The following is a 12,296-nucleotide window of genomic DNA, read 5'->3' as shown; positions in this document are numbered from 1 at the left end:
GTAAACTTGATTAAATCACTGTCCTAAAGCTAGGATTGCTACCATTGGGATTATTTCCTCTTTTCCTCTCTATAGGGGGAACAGACAGGGTTGCCCTATTAGCCCCCACCTCTTCACCCTCCTTATCAAACCTTATCAAAACATATATAGGCCTATGGGCTAAGCTACATGAGATGTGTGACTATGATTTGAAAAAGCCACACAAAAAAGGTGTGCTGTTTCTTGTGATAAGCTATTGTCACTCCATAGACTTCTTCTTAATTTAATGTTGTCTTTACATACAGTAAATAATATTTGTGTGAAATTAGTTTGGATTTAGAATGGACCGTTATTATGCACCTGCTCGGAACAGGGGCCGGCGTTTATGCTCTTAAATAGCGAATGAAGGACGCTTTTTCCATGGTTCATTTTCATGCCAAACAGGTAGGCTATACTCCTGTTGTAAAGCGAAGCAATGTGCTTAATATTAGAGGAGTTGATAAATAAATATAGTAGGCCTAGTCTATAGAAAGCTGATGGGATCCTCTTTTTAATAGAGGCCATCAAAACTCTGTTTTCTTACGCAATTACATTGCCTATATAAATATTGCACAACATGAGCTCATGGGCTTGAGCGTTTGATTTGATTTTCGAAAACATTTGCATTGATGTCAGAGTGATTAGAGCGACAATTGAGTGCTGAGTACCAGACAGTTATCAAGTTTGGTAGGCTACTAATGACCATCAGCAGCATCAGAGCTTGGAGAAGCCTAGTTACCATGACTATATGGTCAGGTGGAATTTGACTGAAGTCATGACTTAGGTGGTAATATGGTCACTGTAACAGACAATTTTTGGGGGATGTAAACAAATTTGTGCACAAAATATGAGAATAAAAAGCGTTTTGTGTGTATAGAAAAATTTGGGAATCTTTTATTTCAGCTCATGAAACATGGGACCAACACTTTACATTTTTGTTCAGTGTATATATAAAACACAGGTTAGCACATTTTTGACTGCGCTGGGCCTTTAACATTAGGTTGTGCTTATGACTAACCTTTTATTAATGTGATAATACAGACATTTTAGTCTATATCCAGTGCTTACATGTTACATCTTATGATCATGAATCACTTCCTAACAAAGAGTTCCTCTCAGTGCATTTCTACTTTTGTCTAAATGAATATCAACTAAATGTGTTGAAACGTTACGAGGCAGAGGCAGTTTGAAAGGTATAATTAAAAGTTCACCAAAATTAAGTTCAAGTAGCAGCACATTAAAACATGGATATTGGAATGAATTAAGTAAATTATAAAAAGATTGGTAGAGCCTCTTAAGACTCAATTAATGTGACAACTTCTGCAAAGGTCAGAAAAACTCTGGATTCTCTGGACAGATTCTATGGGTTTAAGAGTAAATTCAGTATAGTACAATGTTAATATCTTTCCATATTGCTTAGTCACAGATTCAGCAAAACATTTTAGAAGGATGCCATACAAAATTCATTGTGAATATGGAAATTGTTTTCCACATCGAAATAAGACGGGATGCATCCTCACTTATAGTTTGACACAGTTCAGACACACACACACTTCTGATGACATTTCCTGATTATAGTTTTTCATCTAACATTTTGAATTCTCTTTGAACAGAGCCCATGGTGGAAGTCTTTAGAAGTCCAGGCAACAACACACTTTCTGTGACTGCTCAACCATGGCCATGCCTATAGATTGCCCATGCTTGTGTCAAGAACACAATTTCGGCATACAATGGAGCTATTTACCCTCTCTGAGTGTTCTGAAACAAAGTGTGTCCACTCAAACATACGGACTGCTGTAAGAATATTATATAAAAGCAATACAAATGTCAACATCTAGAACTATTGTGCTTCATTCAAACTATAATTGCAATGTCATGTTGATTTTCCAAATTGAACCCTAGCCATTCAGGTAGAATTGGCATTCCTACGCTCTTGGATACTTTACATTTTGTTGTTATTCTTCCTTTGCCGAGACATTTTGACATTTCCCACTGTTGGACAATACTGCAAGAGATTCAAGGTAAGTCTATATCTCTCCAAACTACACAGCAGCTCTCACCACTGCTGCCCCCGCAATCAAGGTGTCTTATGGTGAAGTTTCACCCCTACTCTCAGCGGCAATCTCTCGCGACAGCCTACTGCAGATGTTGACTTTGGGTTGTTGTCTGTATGAAGCCCTGGCTTTTGATTGCCTGTGCAAGGGCGCTGGAACAGCTTGTCATGCTGCCAGGGCTCAAAGTCACCTTGTACCACTGATAGAAGCCTATCTGCTAGCGGGCTGCCAGAGCCCAGCACAGATGTCATGTGGCATCATCTGCTGTCCTGAGACATAAAGACACTTGTGGTTGCGGAGGAGGAGAAGGGGAGAGGAGGGGGACGTGTTAAACTTGGAGCCCCCTGTCAGGAGGATTCCATATTGATTCACATGTGTTGCTCGGAGATTTCATGTCAAGGCATGAGCACCAGTTCCCCTGGCTTTTACTTCGGCTGGAAGAACAGAAGCACTGCATGAGCAAAGTGTTCTTTTTCACTCACATTTCTGACTGTGATTTTACTGTAGTTTTGACACACAATTACTATTTCCATGTTTGCACTTACTGCTGGCACGCAGAAATATGAAAAACTACCTAAACTGATGGAATATTTAACATTGCGACAGGTAAAACAGTACATAATAGTGCCTTCAGAAAGTATTCATACCCCTTTGACTCTTTTTACATTTTGTTGTGTTACAGCCTGAATTTAAAATTGCTTAAATTGAGATTTTGTGCCACTGGCATACACACAATATCCCATAATGTCAAAGTGGAATTATGTTTTAGAAAGTTGTACAAATGAATAAAAAATGAAAAGATAAGTATTCAATCGCCTAACTTCAGGAGTAAAAATGTGCTTAACAAGTCACATAATAAGTTAAATAGCCTCACTCTGTGTGCAATAATACTGTTTAACATGATTTTTCAATGAATACCTCATCTCTGTTTCCCACAGATACAATTATCTGTAAGGTCCCTCAGTCGAGCAGTGAATTCCAAACACAAATTCAACCACAAAGACCAGGGAGGTTTTCCAATGCCTCGCAAAGGGAAACTATTGGTAGACGGGTAAAAAAAAAGCAGCATTGAATATCTATTTGAGCATGGTGAAGTTATTAATTAAACTTTGGATAGTGTATCAATACACCCAGTCACTACAAAGATACAGGCATCCTTCCTAACTCCGGAGAGGAAGGAAACCGCTCAGGGATTTCACCACGAGGCCATTGGTGGCTTTAAAACAGTTACATAGTTGAATGGCTGTGATAGGAGAAAACTGAGGATGGATCAACAACATTATAGTTACTCCACCATACTAACTTAACTGAAAAAGTTAAAAGAAGGAAGCCTGTACAGAATAAAACTATTCCAAAACATACATTCTGTTTGCAACAAGGCAGTAAAGTAACACTGCAAAAAAATGTGGCAAAGCAATTCACTTTTTGTCCTGAATACTAAGTGTTATGTTTGGGGCAAATCCAATACATCACATTACTGAGTACCACTCTCCATATTTTCAAGCATAGTGGTGGCTGCATCATGTTATGGGAATGCTTGAAATAGTTATGAAACAGAATGAGCTAAGCACACGCCAAACCCTAGAGGAAAACCTGGTTCAGTCTGCTTTTCACCAGACACTGGAAGATGAATTCACCTTTCTGCAGGACAATAACCTAAAAGACAAGGCCAAATATACACTGGAGTTGCTTACCAAGATTACGTTGAATGTTTCTGAGTGGCCTAGTTACAGTTTTGACTTAAATCGTCTTGAAAATGTATGGCAAGACTTGAAAATGGCTGTCTAGCAATGATCAACAACCAACTTGACAAAGCTTGAATATTTTTTTAAAGAATAATGTGCACATATTGTACAATCCAGGGGTGCAAAGCTCTTAAACTTACCCAGAAAGACTCAAAGCTGTAATCACTGCTAAAGGTGATTCTCACATGAATTGACTCAGGGGTGTGAATACTGTAAATAAGAGATTTCTGTATTTCATTTTCAACACATTTGCAAACATTTCTAAAAACATGTTTTCACTTTGTCATTATTGGGTATTTATTGTATGTAGATGGGTGAGAAATGTATCTTTTTTAATCCATTTTGAATTCAGGCTGTAACAAAACAAAATGTGGAGTAAATCAAGGGGTATGAATACTTTCTGAAGGCACATTTTATTATGGCCATAAATGGAGCTATAATTTTCCTCTTTAGTATCTAAATGGAACCACTGATGCTCTATGTGAGGGAGGAAGAATTTCACCTGAGAAAAGTGTGACTTAATAGCATCAATATACTTCTCACTATGACCAGGTTCAAGAGGTGGAAAGGATGCTGATTATCAAAATTGCTTCAGTTTGAGAGGAAAAAAGGTAGGTGGAATTGTCTATTGAACGCAACAAAAGTGTTTCTGCGGCTCAAAACAAACTATATCCACCACTGGCAGGAAAAGGGTACATGCTAGCCTTTTTACGTTTCGAATGTATTTGTGGTCCACAAATAATCAGTCTATTTAAAATATTTTCTCCTGCCTTCCCTGTGGCTCAGTTGGTAGAGCATGGTGTTTGCAACACCAGCATGGTGTGTGCAACGCCAGGGTTGTGGGTTTGATTCCCACGGGGGGCCAGTACAAAAAATAAAAATAAATAAAATAAAAAATAAATAAAAATGTATGAAATGTATGCATTCACTACTGTAAGTCGCTCTGGATAAGAGTGTCTGCTAAAATGACTAAAAATCAAAAAAAAAAAAAAAATCACCATTGTTGAAATTATACAGCAGGGTTATCTTTCATAAGTTGTCAAAATTTAGCTAAACATATTCTGTTTTTGTTGCTTTGTTACAATTCAATACAATGTGTAATTGAAGCTTAGTAACTGGGAGAAATATTGTTGTCATTTCTACCTCATAGTTGGTTTAAGTCATTATTTTGTGCAATCCACTTACCTAGCAGTTAAAACAGCACACAGGAATTTGTTGGTTTACCTCCACCTGAAAATTGTTCTGCAGTTTGGCTCACTGTTATTTTGTTTTTGTTTTTGATAAATAACTTGTGCTTAAAGACAAGCTTGCACTGTCATACCAAACGCGCTTGGTGAAACTCTGTCCATCGTTTTCTTTGGGTACCTTGGTGCCGCGTGGGGGAATCTGAGCAACATAGCATCCCACTGGGCAAAGATGGCAATTCAACGTGAATTCACCATGTCATTCAATTTAGGTTAAAAGTTGAGTGAAAAAAAGACTAAATTCCCGTACGTTGATAACTTTTTGCAAATCCAATCGGTTTTAAACGTAGATTCAACATCATCACATAAAACGTTCTTGTTGAAATGATATAGAAATAACATTGATTCAACCAGTTTTTGTCCATTGGGATGTTCTTTACATTACATACAGTATCTGTGATTCATGACAGACCCAGAGACCACAATATCTGTCGCGGGCGTCTGCACTGACTATCTGCACTGACTCTATGCACACTCCAGGTTTCTAACTATAACCATATATTCACACACACTTACACTGACACTCTCGCACACATACACACCTTTTGTTCTCTTATCCTCGTGGGGACCTAAAATTGATTTCCATTCAAAATCTTATTTTCCCTAACCCTGACCTTAACCCTAATACAAACCCAACTCCTAACTTTAGCCCATACCCTAACTCCTAACCCTAGTCTCTTACCCTAACCCTAATTCTAACCCAAACCCTAAACCTAACCCCAAAGCTTAAAATAGTCTTTGTTCTCATGGGGACATGGAAGAATTTTCCTTGTTTGGCTATCCTTGTAGGGACTTTTGGGGATTTTAGGTCCCCACAAGGCTAGAAGAACCAACATACGCACATACTCACACACAGCGAACAAATATAAGCACGCCCCATTTTACCTTTGACACGCACCTACTCCCACACATCTTGATGCCCACACAAGCATGAACACACACACAACACACTCACCATATACGCTGCTGCTACTATTTACATTATCATTTATCCTGCTGACAGTCACTTTCACTCTACTTACATTTACAGTACCAGTCAAAGGTTAGGACACATCTACTTATTAAATTGTTATTATTATTATTTTTTACTATTTTCTACATTGTAGAAAAATAGCGAAGACATCAAAACTATGAGATAACACATATGGAATCATGTAGTAACAAATATATTTATATTTCAGATTCTTCAAAGTAGACACCCTTTGCCTTGATGACAGCTTTGCACACTCTTGGCATTCTCTCAACCAGCTTCACCTGGAATGCTTTTCCAACAGTCTTGAAGTAGATCCCACATATGCTGAGCACTTGTTGGCTGCTTTTCCTTCACTCTGTGGTTCAACTCATCCAAAACCATCTCAATTGGGTTGAGGTCAGGTCATTGTGGAGTCCAGGTCATCTGATGCAGCACTCCATCCCCCTCCTTCTTGGTCAAATAGCCCTTACACAGCCTGGAGGAGTGTTGGGTCATTGTCCTGTTGAAAACAAGTGCAAAGCAGATGGGATGGCGTATCGTTGCAGGATGCTGTGGTAGCCATGCTGGTTAAGTGTGCCATAAATTCTAAATAAATTAACAACAGTGTCACCATCAAAGCACACCCACACCATCATACCTCCCCCTCCATGCTTCATGGTGGGAACCACATATGCGGAGGTCATCCGTTCACCTACTCTGCAGTTCGAATCAAAATTGCAATTTTGGACTGATCAGACCGGTCTAAGAAGAAAGCCCCTCTCCCAACAGGTGTGATTACTACCTCTGAGGGTTTAGAGCTTGAGGTAGTCAATTCATACAAGTACTTGGGTGTATGGCTAGATGGTACACTGTCCTTTTCTCAGCACATATCAAAGCTGCAGGCTAAAATTATATCTAGACTTGGTTTACTCTATCGTAATCGCTCCTCTTTCACCCCAGTTGCCAAACTAACACTGATTCAGATCACCATCCTACCCATGCTAGATTACGGAGACGTAATTTATAGATTTGCAGGTAAGGGTGCTCTCGAGCGGCTAGATGTTCTTTACCATTCTGCCATCAGATTTGTCACCAATGCTCCTTATAGGACACATCACTGCACTCTATACTAATCTGTAAACTGGTCATCTCTGTATACCCGTCGCAAGACCAACTGGTTGATGCTTATTTATAAAACCCTCTTAGGCCTCACTCCCCCCTATCTGAGATATCTACTGCAGCCCTCATCCTCCACATACAACACCCGTTCTGCCAGTCACATTCTGTTAAAGGTCCCCAAAGCACACACGTCCCTGGGTCCCTCGTCTTTTCAGTTCGCTGCAGCTAGCGACTGGAACGAGCTGCAACAAACACTCAAACTGGACAGTTTTATCTCAATCTCTTCATTCAAAGACTCAATCATGGACACGCTAACTGACAGTTGTGGCTGCTTCGCGTGATGTATTGTTGTCTCTACCTTCTTGCCCTTTGTGCTGTTGTCTGTGCCCAATAATGTTTGTACCATGTTTTGTGCTTCTACCATGTTGTGTTGCTACCATGCTGTTGTCATGTTGTGTTGCTACCGTGCTGTGTTGTCATGTATTGCTGCCATGCTATGTTGTCTTAGGTCTCGAATTATGTACAGTGAGGGAAAAAAGTATTTGATCCCCTGCTGATTTTGTACATTTGCCCACTGACAAAGAAATTATCAGTCTATCATTTTAATGGTAGGCTTATTTGAACAGTGAGAGACAGAATAACAACAAAAGAATCCAGAAAAACGCATGTCAAAAATGTTATAAATTGATTTGCATTTTAATGAGGGAAATAAGTATTTGACCCCCTCTCAATCAGAAAGATTTCTGGCTCCCAGGTGTCTTTTATACAGGTGACGAGCTGAGATTAGGAGCACACTCTTAACCTGTCTGGGCTAGGGGGCAGTATTTTCACGGCCGGATGAAAAACATACCCAATTTAAACAGGTTACTACTCTGGCCCAGAAACTAGAATATGCATATTATTAGTATATTTGGATAGAAAACACTCTGAAGTTTCTAAAACGGTTTGAATGGTGTCTGTGAGTATAACAGAACTCATATGGCAGGCAAAAACCTGAGAAAATTCCAAGCAGGAAGTGGAAAGTCTGAGAATTGTAGTTCTTCTTTTGATTCTCCATCGAAGCTACAGTGTCTGTGGGGTGACGTTGCACTTCCTAAGGCTTCCATTGGCTGTCTAAAGCCTTCAGAAAGTGGTTTGAGCATTTTCCTGTCACTGGGCAGATAATAGGAGCTCAGTTCCTGAGTGGTCTGCCTGGCAACAAAGGGATTGGATATGCTCTGTCCCGTGAGCGTGCCCCTCCTTCTTTTTCTTCTTGAATGAATATGCTATTGTCCGGTTGGAATATTATCTAAATTTTATGTTAAAAATACCATAAAGATTGATTTTAAACAGCGTTTGACATGCTTCTAAGTACGGTAATGGAACATTTTGACTTTTCGTCTCTCGTTCCGCACTCATGCGTTACCCTTTGGATAGTGACCTGAACACACGAACAAAACGGAGGTATTTGTACATAAATATGGATTATTTGGAACAAAAACAACATTTCTTGTGGAAGTAGCAGTCCTGGGAGTGCACTCTGACGACGATCAGCAAAGGTAAGAGAATATTTCTAATACTAATTCTGAGTTTAGGTTGCCCCGAACTGGCGGGTGTCTGAATAGCTCACCGTGATGGCTGCTGAAAATGTATTCCCACCAAAACTTTCGGTGAATGAGCACATCAATTTACAAAAATACTCATCATAAACGTTGATAAAATTTACAACAGTTATTGAAAGAATTATAGATATACTTCTCCTTAATGCAACCGCTGTGTCAGATTTTAAAATAGCTTTACGGAGAAAGCACATTTTTCAATATTCTGAGTACATAGCTCAGCCATCAAAGCAAGCTATACAGATACCCGCCAAGTTCTGGGGTCAACTAAACTCAGAATTAGTATTATAAATATTCTCTTACCTTTGCTGATCTTCGTCAGAATGCACTCCCAGGACTCCTACTTCCACAAGAAATGTTATTTTTGTTCGAAATACTCCATATTTATGTCCAAATACCTCAGTTTTGTTCGTGTGTTCAGATCACTATCCAAAGGCATAACGCGCGAGCGTAAATCCAGACACGAAAAGTCAAATAGTTCCATTACCGTTCGTAGAAACATGTCAAATGTTGTTTACAATCAATCCTTAGGGTCCTTTTAACATTAAACGTCAATAATATTCCAACCGGACAATAGCGTATTTATTACAGAGGAAAAAGAAGGAGCGGCTCGCAGTAAACAACTCACTGGTCCCAGGCAGTCCACTCATTGACTGAGCTCCTATTTTCTGCCCAGTAACAGGAGAAGGATGAAACACATTTCTAAAGGCTGTTGACAGCCAATGGAAGCCTTAGGAAGTGCAACTTGACCCCACAGACATTGTAGTTTCAATAGGGATTCAAAAGAAGAACTACAATTCTCAGATTTCCCACTTCCTGGTTGGATTTTCCTCAGGTTTTTGCCTGCCATATGAGTTCTGTTATACTCACAGACATCATTCAAACCGTTTTAGAAACTTCAGAGTGTTTTCTATCCAAATATACTAATAATATGCAAATATTTGACTCTGGGCACGAGTATTAGGCAGTTTACTCTGGGCACGCTTTTCATCCGAAAATGAAAATACTGCCCCCTCTACCTTAAAAAGTTAAAACCGGAAGAAGAAAAAATGTTCCATAGACTGTGCAAAACGTTTTATCATTCAGGGAACACTGGAATAACACTCTGATACAAACATTGCAAGCATGTCATCACAACTGGACATGTTTTGTGTTTTAGGAACCTACACTCCAAAAATTAGGGGTTCAACAATGTTTTTTGTCAGACCTTCAAAGTTCTTCGAAGAACCTTAGGGTTCTTGGCACTGAAAATTGCCCCCAAAAGGTTTTTCCAAGAACCCCATAGAAGGTGGGGTTCATAGAGGAACCTCAGTTGGTGAGGGTTCTTGCTGGAACCTAACTACCCAACTGAAACATTTAGATTGAAAGGACAGCAGGTGCAGGCACTAAAATCAAAAAATCTCCTCAATTTAAGGTAAGGTTTGTCCCTTATATGATCTAAATTGATATTGTTTTATGATGATACCATCTATCTTTTCATATTTGTGCAAATCGTTCTAAAACAGAAAATGGACACAATTCAATGGATATCAATTAACAAAGAGGTAAGAATATGTATGCTACAAAAATATGTAGAAGGCTAGCTGTATTGGGTGCAGATGACTGAACTGCTCACTTTTGTGTCTGTGTTTGTAGGTATACAGACAAGGAGGCATACAATGCTATGTCAATTGGTATTGGTATGTTATGGAGATCACATGTACCATCCTCCTTTACCTCTTCAATGAAAATCCCATAGGCCTCTACATTATGGACAAGGTATGTGTATGGAAACCATTATCAAACAGTTTTTTTTTTCATTCACATTTAACACAAAAACCAAAGTATGAATACTGTTGTGTGCATGTTTTGTTAAATTACTATTTTTGGGATTCACAGACTTCTCCCTCCCTACACCTCTGATGACTATAACAGGAAACCTATTCGATCACCATGCACTGCAAAATAATTCTGGCTATGGATACGGAGAACATCAACATGCCAGAGGATATATCCATTGGACTTGGGGATCTGCTGGGAATTTACCTAATATTTGGATTTTTCTATTCTCCTTTGCCACTAAAGTCATAATAAACACCGACAACAAAAATATTGTGTTATTGTTATGCCTAATAATAATAATAGGGGAGGGGGGGTAGTTCAAAGATTAACCATAAAAGGTTAATCAAAAGGTTCTTTGAGAATCCATTAAAACATGGTTCTTTGAAGAACCCTTTAAAAGTGTCATTCTAAGAACTTGTAGGGGTTCCCCCACAGTTTCAATTTGAAGAACCCCTAAAGGATACTCCAGGAACCTTTTCTTTTTAGAGTGTATATATTGTAATGTCCCCACACTGTTCTCACAACATAATGAAATGTTTTAGGAACTTTAAAAGAACATCAACATATGTTCTAATAACATTCGTGCAATATCAGAGGAATATTTTTCTACTCTAATACCAACATTGTAGAATCATCAACCAGGGTTGGGGTAAGTGCTTTTTCAAAGCCAGTCAATTTAGGAAGTACACTGAAATTGACCCCAACCCAATACAACTGGACAGAATTTGTGTTAGAACTTTTGGGGGAATGTTCTTACAGCTTTCCCACAACTTAATGAACATTCACAGAACCAGTTTTGGTTTGCTGGGTAGCCAGTAATTCTGACATTTATATATGGGTGTAAGAAAAATAAAGAGGGGACAAGACAAAGTCAGATTTTCAGTTGTACTTCTGCAGGTTTGTAGTTGGACACAAATTGCTGAGATAAAGCATCCCACCTAATTTGTAATTACCTCTGCTGAATCACCGCTGTGCTAATAATTGCACATTGAAATAATGGGTGTTTGGTGGTTAGTGCAGGCATTAGAGAAGCTTGCTTTGAAAGGTTATTTACCGAATTAAACAATTTAGGGACAAAATGTTCTGTTGGTGCCATCGGAACTGGAGTATTCAAGGCTGCCTGCCTGCCTGACTCACTGTCTAATCATAACCTGTCACCAGAAATAGATCTGTCCTTTTCAATGCTAGGAGTGGACAGAAAGGTTGTTTACCTACCCTGCCATTAAAACGGACTACTCTCTATGAAGACTTTGGCAGGCAAGTAAACACAGTTGCCTATCCATTAATTTTCCTCAACCACTGTAACATAGCCCCATTGCTTCCCCATTGGGAGCCTGCTTTCACTTCTTTAGTTGATAGCGAGCGCCGCAGTGGCCATTGTGGCTTTGTAATGGCCTGAGTCACCCTGCTCCACCATTTACAGCCCCCAACCTTCTTCAAATGGAGCTCCCATTTCAATGGACCATTCACAGCTGCTCTGGGAGCCATTTAATTGCAATGTGTGTTGTAGCTGATGTCCCTCTGTCAACACTGCGCCAATATCAATTCAGGAAAAAGGCAGCGGCGTGCTCTCCTCTGTATCCAGGATTTTATAAGGTCATATCATGCTCCTGTCCTCATAATAAAACGTTTGTATTATTATTGTTTTGTTATTTATATTAATGTTACACAGACAGAAGGTTCCAGCAGGGGAGATAATACAATCAATTAATCTCTTCACCCGTCCGCCAAAAATGTATCTTACT

Source organism: Salmo trutta, chromosome 19 (assembly GCF_901001165.1).
Source record: "Salmo trutta chromosome 19, fSalTru1.1, whole genome shotgun sequence".
NCBI lineage: Eukaryota > Metazoa > Chordata > Actinopteri > Salmoniformes > Salmonidae > Salmo > Salmo trutta.
The sequence above is the reverse complement of the archived record's forward strand: the minus strand, read 5'-3'. Positions refer to the sequence as shown.